Below are 21415 nucleotides of genomic sequence, written 5' to 3' on the forward strand. Positions count from 1 at the left end.
CCAAATTCCACCAAGGCAGCTGTGGAATTTGAATGCTACATTCACCTCCTCCCTCACCTCCATTCAAGGCCCCAAACAGCCCTTCCAAGTGAGAATCTGTTGGGGTCGTCTATTCTGTCCGTGCTCCCTCCTCTGCACTGGCGGGACCCACCGCTTTGCCAAGCGCCTCCACTCCATCTGCCAAAAGCATCATCTCCCGTGGCCAGCCACTTTAATTCCGACCCCCATTCCCGTTCTGACACGCTGGTCCCTGGCCTCATCTTTTGCCATGATAAAGCCACACTCAGTGTCACATCATATTCCGTCTGGGTAGCCTCCAGCCTAGTGCTATGAAGATTGAGTTCTCCTCATGGTAATTTATTTCCCTCCCCCCTTCTCTCTTTTCTTCTGTTCCCTACTCTGGCCCCTAACCTCCTCACCTGCCTATCACCTCCCCCTGGTGCCCCTCCTCCTTCCCTTTCTCCTCTGGTCCACTCTCCTCTCCTATCAGAATCCTTCTTCTCCAGCCTTATACCATTCCCACCCTCCTGGATTCACCCTCACCTCCTCCTTTCCCTCCCCCTTTCCTTTCCAGCACCTAAGAAATGTCTCAAAACATTGACTGTTTATTCATTTCCGCAGATGCTACCCGACTTACTGAGTTCCTCCAACATTTGGTGTGTGTTGCTCTGGATTTCCAGCATCAGCTGAATCTCCTGTGTTAACAAAATAAGACATTCCAGAAACTGAGTAAATAAAACGCTAGTCTCGACACTGTTACCCTTGAAATTACCAGGTCATGGTTGTGAACTCAACCTGCTTTGGGCAGGGAATCGACCATCCTCAACTGGCCTGGCATGCAGATAACTGCAGACCCGCTTTCTGTAGTGGACTCTTAATGCATTTTTCAGCGCAAGGGCAATTAACAGCAGCCATGTCCATACTCCATAAATGAGTCAACAAATAAAATTTTCTACAGTCTGACCACCGACAAGTCTAACTTTCACGTTAACTTTGCACCAATTTCTAACTGATGAGGAAACAGCCTAGGGAGAAAGTGCAGAAGTAAACACGAAGTAAGATACATCAGGCCTTCCTGCCAGATGGCCAGCTCAGCTCAGCTGACAACTCTTGCTTCAACATTTTTCCAAGGTTTGAATGGACACCTACCCATCTGAAATAGGATCGAATGAAAACTGTCACTAGGATGAGAAATAACTTTAAATATGTTCTATAAAGAGGACTTAAAACTGGTGAAATGGAACTTTGTTATCTATACAAACTGCACCCTAACCACATCAACAGGCACAGTAGCTTTTAAGCTGCATGGCAAATGATATGCAAGAGCCCAGAGCAGAGAATCTATGCACAAGCACACTTTGGTGTCTATTTGCACATCTACATACATTCCCTTAGGAAGAGAGAAAATAAAAATTGCACTGAGGCTTCAAATCAGAGGACTTACACATTTTCTATTGATTATTCAGATCCAAAGACAGAATGAAAAACTATTATACTATATCTGGTGAAATTTACTGTCTGTGGACCTCTGTGCTGTCAAATAGATTTTCTAATCAAAGTCCCTGTTAAATTATACCCTTGATTGACAGAATGCCGCACAGATCAGAAGGTTAGAGGACAAGAAAGCAGAGTGCAGTAGAAAGCAACATAAAGCTCCAAGCTATACTTCAGTCAAACCTCAGACACGCGGATTACAGAGCTGTTAAAGAGGCACATGGATGATTCTTAACTTGCCAACGAAGCAACTATTCTGTGCTATAAATGTTATATTGTGTAACCTCAATACATTAAATTAATTCAAAGGAAGACACGGGAGTCTGAAAATGCTGGTGCAACTTCGTCTTTTAAGTGAGGTGCACACGTATCACATGGTAATGTGATGACGCAAAAAATTCATGTATTTACACATCTAATCTGCAATTTATTCAAATGAACAAGAATATGTATAAATAACGGGCCACAGGCAACCTCATCATTTCTTGAGCATTTTTGCCTGTTTTTTTTTTATGAGGCTGAGTTGATAGCACAAATGAAAAGCATGCAAGGAACCGACCAGATTTGAACCTGGGATCACTTGCCGCAAAGTCTGGTGTGGACGCCACTACACCGCCGGCCAGCTTTACACAAGGTTACTCAAATACCACTGAAATATTAAATACACAACAATAAACTAGGTGTAGAGTGACTAAAAAGCTCATTTTACGATTTGGTTTCAAGAACGATACAGAATTTCTGCAACGTTTTGCAGGCTCGGAGGACGTGGTTAACTGTGCTTGTCTTTGGAGTTCCTACTGCTGTGTAGAAACAGGACTGTGGTGCTGATTGGTTCATTGTTCGTGACACAGATTTCTACTCCATCTACTTGTCTTAATTATCAGATAGAAAGATTCCTAATTGGATATGACAAATCTTAATCAAAGATGGAAAATTCCAATCAAATCTGGACAGTCAGGGACCAAGACAGCAAAAACATGCAAACCTATGCACCAGTAATCTGAACCTTGAGGCAATTTATTAAAATCTTTTCAAATAACCATTACAACACTAGAAGTGAAACTATAATTAAGTTTGTGTTGTCCTGAATTTGAAATTTTATTTTCAAATAAACCGTATTTGATCATACTATGTAATGTTAACGATTGTAGGCAAATCCCAAAATCAGATTTCTTAGAAATGAGCAGCACATATAAATTGCTGGAGGAACTCAGAAGGTCAGGAGACCTATCTATGGAGATAAAATGGGTGGAGCTCAGGAGCGAATGGCGCTGAACGGCGACTCCCTTGCTGGCATCTTCAGAAACAGCTCTATTTCTCTCTTTAATATCTCTATTTTTCCCTTTCAGGGTTCTTTTGAAGATCCTGACCTGGTGGTACATGCTGACTACAGTTGTTTGAGGGAATGGGAACCGCTCTCGGGGTCTCATGACTGGCCGTTATTCGAGATACCAAGGACGCTGCCTAGATCAGCTCTTCTTCGGAGTTCCGGGATTCTGTGGCTCTGGAAACTGGCGGAATCACGGTCGGTGTGTCGCGGGAGACGGCAGATCGAAAGCTGCGAGCTAGCTGCCGGCTTTGTGCCCAGAGACCCCAGTTCTTTGGGCACAGGGCTCGGAAAAAGCGACACAATGGACTTTTAAGGTCATTAATCAGCAAGTTGTTTGTTATGTCTCTCCCCTCTCGCTGTGAAACAGAGACACCTCTTTTTCCCTTACTGGGGAGAGAGCGCCTGAGGTAAGTCGAATTACTGGGTGAGTGAGTAGTCTCTGGAGTACTGCAAGTCTGTGTCTTTGTTGATGCTTTGCTGCACACTGGAGGGTGCCAAAGAATCTTTTGGCTGATGGGGGAGGGGTGAAGTTGATATGCTGCTGCTTGTGCGTGGGAGGGGGGAGCTGGGGGGACTTCGGGGTTCTAATGTTTAACTGTTAGAACTGTATTCATTCTTTAGGGACACTCCTCTGTTTTTGCGGATGGTCGCGAAGAAGAAGAATTTCAGGATGTATATTGTATACATTTCTCTGACATTAAATGTACCTCTGAATAAGCAGTCAATGTTTTGAACTGAGGCCATTCATCAGGACTGGAAAGGAAGGGGGAAGACACTGGAATGAAAAGGTGGGTGGAGTGTTTGGAATATAGTTAACACTTTAATGCTTTTATTACACAATATTACATGCTGTAAGTTTACTCATGTGGCCCTGAAGCCTCTTCATTCTCATTCATACCCCTGCAGAACCAGCAGTTATTGATTCTCAAAATGCCCTGGTAGATGGTGACAATGATATGTTGAACTACTGCAGCTGTCTTGTGGTCCCACACCGCCAGGTTTAGGAACAGTTATTACCTTTCAACCGTCAGGCTCCTGAACCAGTATGTACAGCTGCATTCACCTTAACTCTGAACTGATTCCACAACCTATGGACTCACTTTCAAGAACTCTACAACTCACATTCTCAGTATTATTTATTTACTTGTTCATTTATTTATTTTTAAGTTTGCAACTTGCCTTCTTTTGCATATTGGTTGTGCGTCAGTCCTTGTGTTTTAAGATGTTCACTGATTCTACTGTGAATGCCTGCAAGGAAATGACTCTCAAAGTTCAAAGTAAATTTTATTGTCAGAGTACATACATGTCACCATGCACAGCCCTGAGATACTTTTTCCTGCAGGCATACTCAGCAAATCTATAGAACAGTAACCATAACAGGATCCATAAAGATCAACCAGAGGGCAGAAGACAACAAACTAAATGCAAATATAAATAAATACCAATAAATAATGAGAACATGAGATAAAGAGTCCTCAAAGTGAGATTATTGGTTCTGGGAACACTTCAATGGAAGGGCAAGTGAGTGTACTTATCCTCTTTTATTCAAGAGCCTGATGGTTGAGGGGTAGTAACTGTTCTTGAACCTGGTGGTGCGAGTCCTGTGGCTCCTGTGTCTTCTACCTGACGGCAGCAGCGATGAGAGAGAGAAGAGAGAAGTGAGAAGTGAGAAGAGTGCTTGGGTGTTGAAGATCTTTGATAATGGATGCTGCTTTTCTACAGCAGTGTTTCATATGGATGTGCTCAATGGTTGGAATCTCAGGGTTGTATATGGTGACGTATATGTACTTTGATAATAATTTTACTTTGATCTAGGATCTCGCTGTTAGCAATAGCTGAGAAATTATGGCCCTAATGAACAGAAGAGTGTTAAATACCCAAATCAGCACTGTGTTACTTGTGGAACTTGACAACGGTGACACTAACATACACCAGCTCCAACCTGAGACCACGCTCAGGTTGCAGGAACAACACCTTCTATTCCATCTGATGGCATGAACATCAATTTCTTGAGCTTCCAATAATGCCCCCCCCCACTTCATCATTCCCGTTTCCTTCTCTTCTTACCTGCCCATCACCTCCCTCCTCTCCCTTCTCGTTCCTCCATGGTCTTCTACCCTCTATCAGATTCCCCCTTCTCCAGCCCTTTATCTCTTCCACCTATCAAATTTCCCTCAGCTTCACCCCTCCCCCTCTCCCAGTTCCACCTATCACCTGCCACCTTGTACTTCTCCCTCCCATCCCCTCCACCTCCTTATTCTGCCTTCTTCCCCCTTCCTTTCCAGTCCTGATGAAGGGGCTCAGCCTGAAACACCGACTGTTTACTCCCCTCCGTAGATGCTGCCTGACCTGCTGAGCTCCTCCAGCACATTGTGTGTATTGCTCTAGATTTCCAGCATCTGTAGTGCCTCTTGAGTCTATACACCAGCTATACTTGTCCTTCTAGCTGGCAAGGGTCACGAGCCTGGGAGACGCTGCTCAGAAGCATATTGATATTTGCAGCAGGTTGACAAAGGATCTTGCTAATGTAATCACAGTTGTCCATTGCATCAGTAGTTGACAGAGTGCAAGATTCAAGCAAGTTACTTTCCTTTGGGTGATAAAGTTTCTGGAGTAATGCTCGGCTAGTATAGGATATTCCACTGCAGTCCAGACTTGCGCATTGCAGAAAATGGTGAGAGACCCAGTGCAGAACGTTGTTTGACGGTACAATGAAGTCAGATCGAATCACTCTGCTCCAGCGTACTGTGGTCTTGAATCTGTTGTACCTAATTAATTCTAAAAAAGATCTAAGATCTACAATTAACTAAGATTTGTACTAACCTGCAGTCAATTAACCTGCCTGTGCAACTTTTGCGATCCCAGCTGACAGCAGTTTTGACTTATGGAAACCAGATTACTGACAGTTCTCAGAAATCTTACATGATCCTTTAAGTTTACAGTTTAGAGGAAGTCGATTAAGGGTCTGCTTTCGTGGTCTGGAACCAGTCAGGTCCCAAGGGTGCCAGACTAGAGAATTTCAAACTGTAATTGAAAATTGCAGAGGCACGTCTTGGTCTTCGTTTACAGGGTACACTGAGTGTTCTTCCACTACGTGAGAGGCACATACAGTTTTTATGCATGTGATCAGAGTGTCAACAGAACTAAAGTTCTCACTGCATCCTGTGCCCGTACAGACTCTTTCTATCGAGGTTCTTCTAGGTAACTATGTCCTTCAGTTCTCAGCCAGCTTTGCTAGCAGTGGTGTTCCCAAGCCACTCTTAAAGAGCGGCTTCATTTGTCACGTGTACATCAAAAAAAAAGTGCAACATGTCGTTTGTGTCAACGACCAACACAGTCTGAGGATGTGCTGAGGGCAGACCGCAAGTGTCACCATGCTTCTGGTGCCAACACAGCAGGCCCACAACTTCCTGACCCGCACATCTTTGCAACGCGGCAGGAGGCCAGAGCGCCAAGTGAAAACGCACACTGTGGTGGGAAGAATGCACAAACTCCTTTCAGATATCAGAGAAACTGAACTCGGGTCACTGGCGCTACACTGTTATGCTTGTCAATCAACATTAAAATGCCCTATTCGGATTAGAATTTATGCCCTTGTTAATATCATTGCTTTTGCTAAATCCTGTCTGCCACAGGTAATAAACAAGGGCAGTAGGTATCAGTCATTAGGAGGCTTTCTTTGCCAAAGTGAACCTAATATTGTGACATTGTGGATTCTAGAGTCAATGGTGTACTTCACCGAATCACTGCCTATCCACACTGCTCAAACAAGTGCCAGCGGCCCCAGACTCATAAGCTTGTACATTGTGATCAGCTCATAGCATTGGAGCACAACTCCAAAATGTATCACCAATTTCCTCCAATCCAATCACAAACTGTGCCACCAATTTCCTCCAATCGCCAACTGTATCACCAATTTCCTCCAGTCACCAATTGAATCAATTTCCTCCAATCCAATCAATCACCAATTTCCTCCAATCCAATCACCAAATGAATCACAAATTTCTTCCAATCACTTTGGAATCCATTGATAATCTTGCACACAGCCAAATCCATGCCCAGCTCTTGCAATTGTAATTACCACTCATCGTCTTTACTGTAAAATTCGATGGAGATTTATACCAACTATTTTTGTTGTGGGAAAACACACTGCTGATCACAGAGGGAGGCAGCATTTAAATCAAGCTATACTTTCCCCGCAGTCTGTTGACGGACCGATCCCCGGCAGTTGTCGCGCTTCTAGTTGCGAGAAGCAAGTTTCTAATTGGGGCTGTGCATCCATCCCCACAATTAGCCCCCGGGCAAGACCGTGACTACCACGAGGCAACAGGAAGCCACAACCAACTCAGGGAGTTGAGCTGGAAAGAGACCGCAAAGAGTATCACGCAGTAGAAACATGACAAAGGAAATTGCCACGTCAAAGCCAGACCCTAAAAAGGAAAGCTCCCAGAAATACCAGCCAACATGCATTGTTAACTAATCAATTTGCAGTTATTTTAAGCAGTTTGCTTTTTAATGCAGAGTGTAACTGATATTATTTGTTTATTTAAATGCAGATAGATGTATGGATAATAGAGGTAAGCAGCTGCATGCAGAGCTGCAAGTCTTTTCGCTGTCAGTTTTACGCCATCATTAGCAGGGCCCTGCTCAGCAGGGTATGCCATTATGTCTCCTAGGGGCAGTGTAATTATGCTTTGACATAATTAACCCAGTGAGCCCAGGAGGCAGGCCAGCAAAAAATTCAGCTCTAATTATTTGTTATGTGCATGCTAATGAGACCAGCTGTGCTACCATCATACAACACGAGCAAATTAATTTACATGACTACATTTTAAGGCTTTAGCTGATGCCTCGCATTGGGTTGTATGATGACGATTCCTTTTCACTGAAAGGAAAATAAACTCCAAGAGAAACAATCTGTTGACACTATACATACAAATACCTCATTGGACCGAAAATACATGGGAAATGTTAGATCATTCATATAGGAATATTTGTAATTAAATGGAGTTGCAAGTCCAATACAAACACGAAAGATTTAACACTTGACACAGCCTTATTGTTTCTGGGTATAGCGCAAAGGTAATTGCAGAACGAAACTGGAAAGCACAACAAACCCGAAGTAAAGGTTGCGCTCCTAACACGTCAGCTAAATTGTTTTGAAGAACATTTTGGTCAACAGCAGAACTGAGGTATTTGACTGTGGTAATAATGAGGCCTTCTGGGCTGTTAATGACAGTAATACTTGCAGAAAATGATTTTATAACTATTAGTGTCTGTGCCGGTGTTTCAGGTTTTAGTGCTTGTGCTCTGCCTGGGCCTTGTTACACTGGCCAGAGGTTTGGTTTAAATGCTTATAGACCGTGCTGGACGAGAGTTGTCTCTACAGGTCTTTTAAACAATGCTCAAAGAGAGGGACCTTTGCTATCAGTTCACCAAATGTTGTTGAGCTTTCAACTGGCCTTGCGTCACATCGTGCCACTCTATACTGACTACATTTCGATAGTACTTCAGGGGCTGTTCAGTGCTTTGTAATATCCTGAGGTCTGAAAGGCACTACTTCAGCAAAATTTGTCATCTCACTCGGCCTTATAAATTGTACAGCCTGGTGACCAACAATATGTTCATTACCAGGATCAAAACTGATTACAACTTTTGTTCTTCAGAGATGAACATCAAACTTCAAAGTAAATTTTATTATCAAACTACCTACCTGTCACCATATACAACTGTGAGATTCATTTTCCCGCGGGCATACCCAACAAATCTATGGAATGGTAACTATAACAGGATCAATGGAAGATCAACCAGAGTGCAGAAGACAACAAACTGTGCAAATGCAAATATAAATAAATAGCAACAAATAATGAGAACATGAGATGAAGAGTCCTTATATGTGGGAACAGTTCAGTGATGGGGGACGAGTGGAGCTGAGTGAATTTCTCCCTGCTAGTTCAAGAGCCTGATGGTTAAGAGGTTGCAACTGATCTTGAACCTCATGGTGTGAGTCCTGAGGCTTTTGTACCTTCTACCTTATGGCAGCAGCGAGCAGAGAGCATGTCCTGGGTGGTGGGGCTCTCTGATGATGGACACCGCCCTCCTACGACAGCTTTTCATATCGATGTGCTCAATGACGGGGCGGGCTTTACCCGTGATGGACTGGGCTGTATCCACTACTTTTTGTAGGATTTTCCATTGAAGGTGTTTCCTTACCAGGCTCTGATGCAGTACGCAGTCAGTCAATATACTCTCAACCACACAACTAGAGAAGTTTGTCAAAGTTCTGGATGTCGTACCGAATCTCCGCAAACTCCCAAGGAAGTAGAGGTGCTGCCGTGCTTTCTTCGCGATTGCACTTGCTGCTGGGCCCAGGACACGAATTCATAAATAACCTGCTGCTTTTTGGAGAACTTTGCTGAAATAAGGGCTGCTCGGAACCAGTACTTAAAGTTGCAGCAGCTCTCAGCTTACTTCGTGGTTGCAATGAATATTACACAAACCAAACTGAAACCATCAATCATAAACACAAGAAATTCCGCAGATGCTGGAAATCCAAAACAACACGCACAAACTGCTAGAGGAAGTCAGGAGGTCGGGCAGCATCCACGGAAATGAATAACCAGTCAATGCTTCAAGCTGAGACCCTTCTTCAGGACTGGAAAGGACGGGGGAAGAAGACGGTGGGGGGAGGGGAGGGTGTACAAGCTAGAAAGTAATATAAGGTAAATCAATAATGATTCCAACTTTTCTTGGTTCAAATAGGACAAAGTTTTGTTGTGTATTTAATAAAGATACGGCCCGGGGTGCCCGAGAGGGGGGAGGATGAGCACCCCAGTCAGACAGACACGACGGCATCAGACCCAGGCGATGAACAAACGACTGCGAGCATGTGGCAAAATCTGCAAGAACGATCGCGGCTTGAAGATCCACCAAGCGAGGATGAAGTGTCTGGCAGGAGCAGGAGCGGCACAACGCGCAGGGGTCCAACCTGGTGAGACGAAGGAGGTGCCAGACCCACAGTCACCCCATAGTGCCCGGAACCTCCAAGTGTTGCAAACTAACCCCTCTAACATCACGTCTAACAGGAGGCAGGAGGCAGATGGCCTGCATCTAGCATGACTTCATTGCAGAAGCAGTTTGACGAAGATGTCAAGCAAATTCTGGAGGCAACGGCAAAGGGAGAGGTCGACAGGAAGCTACAAGCCATGACAACAATCATTGCCAGCATCACAGCTGAACGGTTCGGAGAAGAGGAGAAGAAAGGCTCCAGAACACCTTACTCGAAGAACCAAAGAGCGTTGAGGATCCACAACATCAGGCAGGAGATGAAAGCGCTGAAATCCCAGTACAAGGAGGCAGGAGAAGAGGAGCACATCGGCTTGGCCCAGCTGACGTGCATACTACGAAAGAAGATCAGGGTTCTCCGCCAGGCAGAGTGGCATCGGAGACGGTGTCGTGAAAGGGCCTGAAAACGTGCTGCCTTTATCGCCAACCCCTTCAGATTCACCAAGGAGTTGCCAGGGCAGAGGCGCAGTGGGAAATTGGCCTGTTCGCAGGAAGATATGGACCAGCATCTGAAGAAGATTTACAGTGATCCTGAAAGAGAGCAGGAGCTGGGAGAGTGTAACATCCTGATAGACCCCCTGAACCGGATGTGCAGTTCGACATGTCAGAGCTGCTGCTAAAGGAAGTCAGAGAGGTCGTCCGCAAAGCAAGGGCAAGCTCGGCTCCAGGACCAAGCAGCACCTCGTACAGAGTGTACAAGAACTGCCCCAAGCTCCTGCTGCATCTGTGGAAGATCCTGCGGGTCTTCAGGAGAAGGGGGAAGATCCCAGAGCAGTGGAGAGTGGCTGAAGGGGTGTGGATCCCGAAGGAGGAAAACGCCACCCAGACAGACCAGTTCCACATCATCTCCCTGCTGTGTGTCGAGGCCAAGATCTTCTTCAGCGCCGTTTCCAATCGGCTGTGCACCTGCCTATCAAGGAACACTATATCGATACAGCAGTCCATCTCCGGGACGTCGGGCTGTCTGGAGCACACCGGTGTGGTGACGCAGCTCATCAGGGAGGCCAGGGAGAACACGGGCAACCTGTCAGTGCCGTGGCTTGACCTGGCAAATGCATATGGCTCCATTCCGCACAAGCTGGTGCAGCTCACACTGACCAAGTATCGCGTCCCCAGCAGAATCAGAGACCTCACCGCTGATTATTACAGCAACTTCAGGATGAGGGTCTCTACAGGAGCCATTACATCAAGCTGGCACAAGGTGGAGATCGGCATCATCACAGGGTGCACTATCTCAGTGACACTGTTCTCCCTAGCCATGAACATGCTGAAACAGAGCGCAGAGGGCCCAGAGTGAATTCCGCTCAACGGCAACCACCCCTCAGGGCATTCATGGACGACCTCACAGTCACCACAGAATCAATCCCAGGCTGCTGGTGGATTCTGCAGGGGCTCGAAAAGCTGGTGGAGTGGGCCCGGGTGCGTTTCAAACCAGCCAAATCAAGATCTATGGTGCTGAGGAAAGGGAAGGTGGAGAACAAGGCCCGGCTCAGTATCGCAGGCACAGCCATCCCAACCATCACAGACACAAAATACTCTGCAGATGCTGGGGTCAAAGAGACTACCCAGACAGTATATGAACCATCACAGAAAAGCCAGTCAAGAGCTTAGGTAAGGTTTTTGACAGCTGTCTAAGGGACACGGCATCCATTCAGGCGACCTGCACTGAGTGGATGGCTGGCTGAAACCTGTGGACAAGTCTGGCCTACCTAGGAAGTTCAAAGCCTGGGCGTATCAGCATGGCATTCTTCCCAGAATCCTGTGGCCCCTCCTCATCTATGCAGTTCCGATCTCGACATTCGAAACCTCAGAGAGGAGGGTCAGCAAGCACCTCAGGAGATGGCTGGGGCTGCCAAAGAGCCTGAGCAGCATCACACTCCATGGACACCACAACAAACTGCAACGGCCCTTCAAATCCCTGGAGGAGGAATTCAAGGTTACAAGAGCCAGAGAAGTGATACAGTACAGGGACTCAAGTGATCCGAAGGTGGCTAGAACGGGGATCCAAGTGAGGACCGGCAGGAAGTGGAGGGTAGAGGAAGCTGTTCAGGAAGCAGAGGCAAGGCTGCATCACAGGAGGCTGGTGGGAGCGGTCACACGGGGCCGAGCTGGGCCAGGATCCTTTCCAACTCCCCAGATGGACACCATCAGAGGGAAGGAAAGGTGCCGCCTAGTTCAGGAGGAGGTGAGAGCAGCAGTGGAGGAGACGAGAACCTGCAAGGCGGTGGGAATGAAGCAACAGGGAAAGTGGACAAGATGGGAGAATGCGATGGAGAGGAAAGTTACCTGGGTTGAGCTTTGGAAAGCCGAGCCACACCGCATCCAATTTCTCATCCAGGCAGTGTACGATGTGCTTCCAAGCCCATCACACCTGCACACATGGGGCAAAGCAGAGTCATCAGCGTGTCCACTGTGTTCCAAGCGAGGAACCCTGGAGCACATCCTCAGCGGCTGCACAAGGGCACTTGGTGAGGGACGGTACCGATGGAGGCATGATCAAGTCCTGAAGACCATCACTGAAGCCATCAGTGCAGGAGTGGAGTGGGCGAAGCGGTCCCGACCCTCCAAGCAGACCATTGCCTTTGTCAGAGCTGGGGAGCAGCCAATACCCGCCAAAAGAACATCGGCAGGTATCCTGACCTCTGCAAGAGACTGGCAGCTGTGGTGGACCTCGAAAGGCAGCTGAGGTTCTCCGACCATATCGCAGCCACCACCCTGCGACCAGACGTTGTCCTTGTGTCTGAGTCGACGAAGCAGGTGGTGATGCTGGAGCTGACAGTCCCATGGGAAGATCGCTTGGAAGAGGCCTTTGAAAGGAAGCTCTCAAAGTACACTGGACTGGTCAGCAACTGCCAGCAGGCTGGATGGAGAGTGAGGTGTCTCCCAGTGGAGGTTGGATGTAGGGGATTCGCAGCCTGTTCCTTAACCAGAGCCTTCAGCAATTTGGGCATCGAGGGAGAGAGGAAGAGAAGAGCCATCCACAGTACCACCGATACGGCAGAGAGGGCCTCAAGATGGCTGTGGCTCAAGAGAGGGGAGCCATGGAGTCACGTGTAGCTAGCCACCTGGACATAAGCTGGGGTCTGATCAGCCCCGGCTGGGTCACCTGGAGGAGGGTGTATGATGTTGAAAGACCCAAAACACCCCATGATTCCAGGAAGAGGCATCAGTAGATGTATGCACACAGCTTTCAATAATAATATGAACAATCTTGTATATTTATCATTCTATTAAACATTCTTGTTCGTGTAATTAATTAATTACAGGTTATGCATACACATATACACACGCGAATTGCATACATCATCATGCTACCACATGACACATGCACGCTTCACTAAAGTAAACTCAAGTTAGACACACATTTTGGACCCTCCTGTCTTCCTTTGAATTCAATAGGTTAATAGGTACATTTAAAGTCAGAAAAAATATATACAATATACATCCTGAAATTCTTTTTCTTTGCAAACATCCGCGAAAACAGAGCAGTGCCCCAAAGAATGGATGACAGTTAAATGTTAGAACCCAAAAGCCAGCCCCCCCCCCCCACTCCCCTTCCCACACATAAGCAGCAGCAAATTTACTGTTTGGAAGTTACAAAACATATTACGTTTCTAAACATAGTTTTTGTAAGTGTATCATAAACACAGTGGTTGGGAAGACATATGACATGAACCGGTTAAGAGAGGGGCCTAAAGTACAGCTGGAAGCCCCACCTGGCTAGTTAATGAGGGCATTAAACTGACAAATAAACACTAGAACCAATAGAGGCATTTATATTTTTGTGTACTTCCATGCTAAGATACGTGAATCACACCAAGCCAGTCACATTCTCTTCAAACTAGTCTGTGAAAGTTAAGCCACGGTAAGCAGTTGGTTCAAAATATTCTCTCTGCTGAACTGCCTTATATAAAAAAACTGAAGGGCTGTTCTTGAACTTTATAAGAGAACAATGCAGAAAGTTGTATCAACAGGAAGGGCAATCAGGAAGAAACCCATTAAAGAGCTCAACAATGCCTCGAGGAAGACGTGGACTCATTAAACTTTGACCCACATGGAAAATCACTGCAATAATGAATGCACGATGAAAGAAAGAGAGAGAGAGAGCGTGTCTGTGTAAACACAAGCTCAGAGTAAGAATACTCACATCACAAATCATTAAATAATCCATTTTAATAGGGAAGCAAAGACTACTCGGGGATGTTGATGGTGAAACAGAGCACGAAATATTTGCCATCTTCCTTTTAGGAAGAAAACGTAAAGTTACTCGGACAGAAAAACTTGTAACAATACAGAAAATATAAGCCAAGAGCAAATAAAAGGTAATGAGAAAAGAAAGTAATCACGTGCATTTTCACTCTGTATGACAACGGCTACAATGCCAGCAGAGTTAGGTGCTGGCCTTCAGCACTAGACCCAGTGGGGTGCCATCATCAGTCAAACAAAACTGAACTGCGGGACAAATAGCAACTGGCTGAGAGTGAATCTGTTTGTGTTCTTCAGCTACTAAATCCTGAAACCAGCTGCACCAAAGCAGCAACTAAAGTGTTAAACAGCGAAGCCATCCTCAACTTTGAGCCTCTGTTGTAAATCTCCCACACCGGCATCGGAACATTTACAATCACAGACATTTTCTACTGTATTGGTTGTAAAATTAATTACAGCATTCTTTTTAATCATTCAATTTCAACATCTTAGGTGAACAGGCAGATATAACATTAGGAATATCAGAAAGTCTACGGATGCTGGAAATCCAAAGCAACACACACAAAATGCTGGAGGAACTCAGCAGGTCAGTCAGCATCTATGGAAAAGAGTAAACAGTCGACATTTCGGGCTGAGACCAACATTAGGGCAGGGGTTCTCAACCTAGGGTACATGGAACCCTTGGTTATAATAGTTTGAGTCCTTGGCATATTAAAAAAATTTGGAACCCCCAGCATTAGGGAATGAAAGCGATTCGGAATAGGCAAAATATAGAATTTTGCTGAAGGCTATGAAAAAGCTTTAAATATGATTGAGAACCATTTGCAAGTCAGGTGATGTAAAAGGAGTGTCACTGACTCAGATAGGGGCCCATGGATTAAACTCATACTCTCTACCAGCGTGGCAAAGTTTGAATGGACAAACAGCAGGGATGGTAAAAATTCAGTTCTAACTGTCCAGTTAGTGAAGGAGGGGTTGAGGCTTAACTCGATGTGTTGTCCAGCAGAGGAAAGGGGTACTGGAAGTACAAGAGTCAAGCTGGGATCATGGCTGAAGACCACGCAACATTTCCCGGCATCACTTACAGCCACAAAGGGGAGGACTGACGGGTTGGCTGGGAAGCAGGTTCAGAAAAGACTAAACTGGCTGCATCTTTATAATCTTCATTAAACGACAGATTTACCGCAACACATCGAGCTGCCGTGGATTCAGGTACGGCACAATACAGGAAAGAGTGACCTAAATGCTTAAATCGTTACGTGCCGGGTGCCAGGTAGAGTAGTGGTTAGTGTAACCCTTTTACAGTGCCCAGCGATGGGCATTCAATTCCCGCTACTCTCTGTACGCCCTCCCCGCGACTGCGCGTGTTTCCTCCGAGTGCTCCAGCTGCTCCTCACATTTCAAAGGCGTGTGGCGAGGATTAGGTTGTGGACAGGCCGACATTGGCATTGGAAGCACGGCAGCGCCAGCGGGCCAACCCAGCACATCCTCAAACCGGGTCGGCCATCGATGCAAACACCTCATTTCATTGTTTATGACGAAGAACGCTAATCGTATTTATTAAGGTGAGGAAGTCTGCAAACGCTGGAAATCCAGAGCAACACACACACAAAATTCTGGAGGAACTCAGCAGGTCAGGCAGCATCTATGGAGAAGAGTACACTGTTGACATTTCGGGCCGAGACCCTGCTTCAGGACTGGTTGTAATCTCCAGAGGTTAATAAGAGCCAAATGAATAACATTATAATCTTCTTTACTGCTGCATGTGTACGGTTGTGCAAGAGTATGAGAACAAAGATGTGATTTGAGGAAACTATGCCTGATTATCATGTTAAATGCTTGCAAAGCTACCTCGCACCAAATCCAGAGTTAAAACAGCACCAATCCCGATTAGTCACGGGAAATAAATGCCAACAGGAATATTCTGTCTCACCCTGGCTGCCTGGCAGTGCTCTGCAGACAACAAAGGTGTGACCACCTGCAATTATTCCTCACAAAACTCCCGTTTCTGCAAGTCACACTCCAGTCAGCCAACGGCATTATCGCGGCAGCGCACAACAGGACACGGGAGCTAACACCTTCTCTTGTAAACAGCACGGCTCATGGTCTGAAGGACTTTGCTGTGATCTCCACGGGTGTTGGACCAATACCTATGGGGAAGGTAAGGGGGCAGCTTCGCATTTGGATAAAATGATTAAAGAGATGCTGTAAATAATTTTAAGAGGTGTTTATGTAATTATTTAGTGGCGAATTTTAAAAAATGTTTATTAGTCTACTTAGCAACACATGGTTGATATAAAGTTAAATGTAGGAAACATTAGCTGAAGCATGGTTTGTAGACGTTAGGCTGGAATGGAATTTCAGATCTTTTTCTCGCCAGAACAGAAATGGCTTCAGGAGTTCTGGAACCTTCTGGAGCTCCAGGCTCTGCCACGTGTCAGACAGAGGCTTGTATCAGTTCCTCACATGGACCACGGTTAATTGTTAGCATGAGAAGTTCCGCAGACACCGGAAATCCAGAGCACAATGCCCACACACACACACGGATGGACACATACACACACACACACGGACACAGGCACACACACACACAGACACACACACGGACGCAGGCACACACACACAGACACACACAGATACACACGGACACAAAATGCTGGAGGAACTCAGTGGGTCAGGCAGCACCTGTGGAAATGAATAAACAGTCGACGTTTCCAGCTGAGACCCTTCTTCGACCGGAAGGGAAGGGGGGAAGGGGCTAGAATAAAAGGTGGGGGGAGGGAAAAGAAGGACATCTAGAAGGTGTCCCCCAGAAATTGGTCCGGGTCTATCCAAACCAGAAACTGTTCTGTGTGAGCAACACTTGCCACACGACACAGAGCTTACGTTGCTGGTGACCAACAGGGGCTCAAGAAATACAGCTACGATCTGCGCAAAGTCATCAAGGCAGCAAAGCGACAATACAGGAACAAGATCCAGACACAACTCTCCACCAACAACACACACAGCTTTTGGTAAGGTCTGCACACCGTCGCAGACTTCAAAGCTGAACGCAGTGGAGTTTCCAACATCGCTGCCTCTCTCCCAGATGAGCTAAATCTTTTTTATGCTCGATTCAATGTTACCAATACTGAGCCCCTGAGGAGATCCACAGCTTGGTCGTCGCTGAGGCTGGAGTACCCAGGCGTTTCCAAACAGCGGACAGTCGCAAGGCCGCGGGACCTGGTGGCACCCCAGGGCGAGTACTCAGGATGTGCACGGCACAACCGGCAGGTGTGCTTACAGGCATTCGTAATCTCTCCCTCTCCCAGTGTAGAGTGCCCTCCTGCTTCAGAACATCCACCATTGTCCCTGTACCTAAAAAGACCAAGGTAACACGTTTGAACAACTGGCGTCCTGTCACACTCACCTCAATAATAAGCAAATGCTTAGAGAGGCTGATCAAGGACAACATCTGCAGCTTGCTGCCACCCACACTGAATCCCTAACAATTCACCCACTGACACAACCGATCAACAGATGACGCAACAGCCACAGCTCTACACACTGTCCTTACACATCTGGAAAAGAAGGATGCTTACGTGAGAATGCTGCTCTTGGACTACAGTTCAGCATTCAACACCATAATTCCCTTCAGGCTCGACAAGAAGCTCAGAGACCTCGGCCTTCATAATGTACTGGTTAGGCACAGGAGTACATTCAGCCAGAGACTCATTCCACCGAGATGCAACACTGAGCGTCATGGGAAGTCATTTCTACCTGTGGCCATCAAACTTTACAACTCCTCCCTCGGAGTGTCAGACACCCTGAGCCAATAGTCTGGTCCTGGACTTATTTCCACTTGGCATGATTAACTTATTATTATTTAATTATTTATGGTTTTATATTGCTATATTTCTTCACTATTCTTGGTTGGTGCGGCTGTAACGAAACCCAATTTCCCTCGGGATCAATAAAGTATGTCTGTCTGTCTGTTTTCACCCTGCCTTGTGCAGCTAAACCCTGGACTTCCTGTCAGATCACTGGCAGATGTTAAGAGTGGGATCCCTCACCTCCAACCCTCTGACCGTCAACACAGGTTCCCCTCAGGGCTGTATCCTAACCCCCTTCCTTTACTCTTTGTATACCCATGACTGTGTCACCACTCTCAGCTCCAATCTGCTGATCAAATTTACTGACTACACTACACTGATTGGCTTAATCTCAAATTATGATGAGGCAGCCTACAGAGAAGTCATCACCCTGGTACAGTGGTGTCAAGAAAACAACCTCTCCCTCAATGTCACAGAAACAAAGGAGTTGGTTGTGGACTAGGAGGAATGGAGACAGGCTCACCTCTACAGACATCAGTGGATCTGGGGTTGAGAGGGTGAACACCTTTAAGTTCCTCGACATAAACATCACCGAGGATCTCAGATGGTCTGTACATACCGGCTATGTGGTGGGAAAAAAGCACAACAGCGCCTCTTTCAACTCAAATGGTTGAAGAAGTTTGATATGGGCTCCCAAATCCTAAGAATTTTCTACAGGGGCACAATTGAGAGCATCCTGACTGGCTGCATCACTGCCTGGTACGGGAACTGTACCTCCCTCAATCGCAGGACTCTGCAGAGAGTGGTGCGGACAGCCCAGCGCATCTGTAGATGTGAACTTCCCACTATTCAGGACATTTACAAAGACAGGTGCATAAAGAGGGCCTGAAGGATCAAGGAGTCACCCCAACCACAAACTGTTCCAGCTGCTACCATCCAGGAAATGGCATCACAGCATAAAAGCCAGGACCAACAGGCTCCAGGACAGCTTCTTCCACCAGGCCATCAGACTGATTAATTCACGCTGATACAAAACCAAAATTGTGAGGGTGAAAAGGTATTCATCCCCTTTGTAATTACTATGCTAACTTTCTTCAGGTGCAATACTGTATTACCTTACCAATTCACCCAATTTGTTGATGTAGAGAATAGGAGAATCACCTGAACAAAGACCCTCCCCCTCTGTAAAGTCCAACAATATGGTAGATTTTTAACAGACCAAAACAAAATATTAAGACAAGTCAGGGAGGTGATGATAAAGAAACACAAATCTGGGGAATGGTATAAGGCCATCTCGAAGGCACTGAACTTACCTCAGAGTTGAGTGCAGTCCATCGTGAAAAGCTGGAAAAAATATGAAACCACAGCCAAGGTCAGGATGCCCCTCTAAACTTATTCACTGGAGAAGAATGGCACTGTAAGAGAGGCTACAATCTGAGCAAGCTGCAGGTCTGTGGCTGCAACTGGAGGTGAAGTTCATGGCTCCACAATCTCTACGGCCTTGCACAAAAACTTTATTTATGGAAGAGTGGCAAGTAAGAACCCCTGGCTAACAAAACTCTTTTACAAGGATGTTGCCTGGATGGGGGAGCATGCCTTATGAAAATAGGCTGAGTGAACTCGGCCTTTTCTCCTTGGAGCGACAGAGGATGAGAGGTGACCTGATAGAGGTGTACAGGATGATGAGAGGCATTGATCGTGTGGATAGTCAGAGGCTTTTTGCCAGGGCTGAAATGGCCAGCACGAGAAGGCACAGTTTTAAGGACTTTGGAAGTAGGTACAGAGGAGATATCAGGGCTAAGTTTTTTTTTAAATGCAGAGTGGTGAGTGCATGGAATGGGCTGCTGGCAACGGTGGTGGAGGCAGATACGATAGGGTCTTTTAAGAGACACCTGGACAGGTATTTGGAGCTCAGAAAAATAGAGGGCTACGGGTAACCCTAGGTAATTTCTCAGGTAAAGACATGTTTGTCACAGCTTTGTGGGCCGAAGGGCCTGTATTGTGCTGTAGGTTTTCTAAGTTTCTAAAATAAGGGTATCCTTGCTTGTAAAGAAGTTGCAAATTGTCACTTTGAAAATACTGTAAAGATGTGGAAGAGGTCTTGTGGCTGAATGAGACTAATGTGGAACATTTTGGCATCAACTCAAAGTGGTACGTGTGGACTTATTCTAATACTGCACATCAACCAGGTAACACCATCCCTTCTGTAAAGTATGGTGGAGGTAACATCATGCTGTGGGGATGCTTTTCAGCAACAGGGATTGGAAATCTTGTCAGGATTGATGGGAAGATGAATGCTGCAAAATATAGAGAGATCCTCGATAAAAAAAAACCTGCTAGCCTCTGCCAGGGAGCTTAAGCTGCGGAGGAAATCCGCCTTTCAGCTGGACAATGAGCCAAAGCACACTGCCAGATCAACCCTGGAGAGGCTTCAACCGAAGAAACATCGATGTCCTTAGCATTCCTGACCTCAACCTGATGGAACATCTCTAGTATGACCTCAACGCTGCCGTCCACCACCGCTCGCCAACTCACCTGCCACAGCTTAAGCAATTTTGCAAGAAAGAGTGGGCAAATCTTGCTCCATCATGGTCTGCAAATCGAGCTAATAGAGACTTATCCAAAAAGACGACTGGCTGAAATGGCTGCGAGAGGAGCTCCAACGAACTACTGAGCAAAGGGGGACGAAAACCTTTGGACAGCTGACATTTCAAGGTTTTTTTGTATCTTTAGTTTCTCGTGCTGTACAATTACCAGTCTGCGGGCTCTACTCAAAAGAAGAATTCTCAGTTAAATTGACCAAAACCTCTGATAGCAATATTCATTTATGTGAACAAAGGGGTTGAGGGCTGAATACTTTTACAAGGCACTGTATACCAGTCCCAGCATTTGAATCTACCTTCCCCACAGTAAGCAAGATGAATTCACCTCTGGGACAAACCTATTTGTCTTTTTGTAGAACAGCAAGCTTGCCTTCCCTCACCCTGCTGAATTCCAGCACATCTCCAACCTCAGAGTCTTCCGCTCACATGCCTAACACTGACACCATTCGACCCTCCCACAGCATCCCACTTCACTCTGCTAAAAGATCATGCATGTCTCCATAACCCAAACACATTTAGCACACCGTCTCTCTGTATCCTCTGCTTTAGACATGTTTTGCATTAAAACAAGGGAAAATATTTAAATAAGAGCCATGCATTTATGAATAATAATCAAAGCCATAGTTACAGTTTTCAGAGAAAAATTAACATACTCAGATTTTAATCCCCAGTACACAGATAAAAATCTCATTATCCCATGTAATAAAAACAGAACTCGCCTAATTCAGTCACCATGAGCAACCAAATAACATCCATTTGAATCATCTGCCACGTTTCACAATCACTAGTTACATGTGCAAAATGCGTCTCATGGTTAGAGCCACTTGGGTCCAATTAACAGACGAACACAAACAGTTCGCTATTGATCTCTGGCATCCCCATCTTTTTTTAAAAAAGGGACGCAT

At 45.9% G+C, this 21415-nt stretch overlaps 1 protein-coding gene across 10 annotated transcripts in view; it reads right to left on the reverse strand.

The window, feature by feature from the left end:
• The window catches only part of cux2b (cut-like homeobox 2b), a 362613-nt gene that overhangs the window by 110256 nt on the left and 230942 nt on the right, over positions 1 to 21415 (reverse strand). The gene's annotated exons all lie outside the window — the stretch shown is intronic.

The sequence above is a fragment of the Hypanus sabinus genome, chromosome 13 (assembly GCF_030144855.1).
Source record: "Hypanus sabinus isolate sHypSab1 chromosome 13, sHypSab1.hap1, whole genome shotgun sequence".
NCBI classification, from domain to species: Eukaryota; Metazoa; Chordata; class Chondrichthyes; order Myliobatiformes; family Dasyatidae; genus Hypanus; species Hypanus sabinus.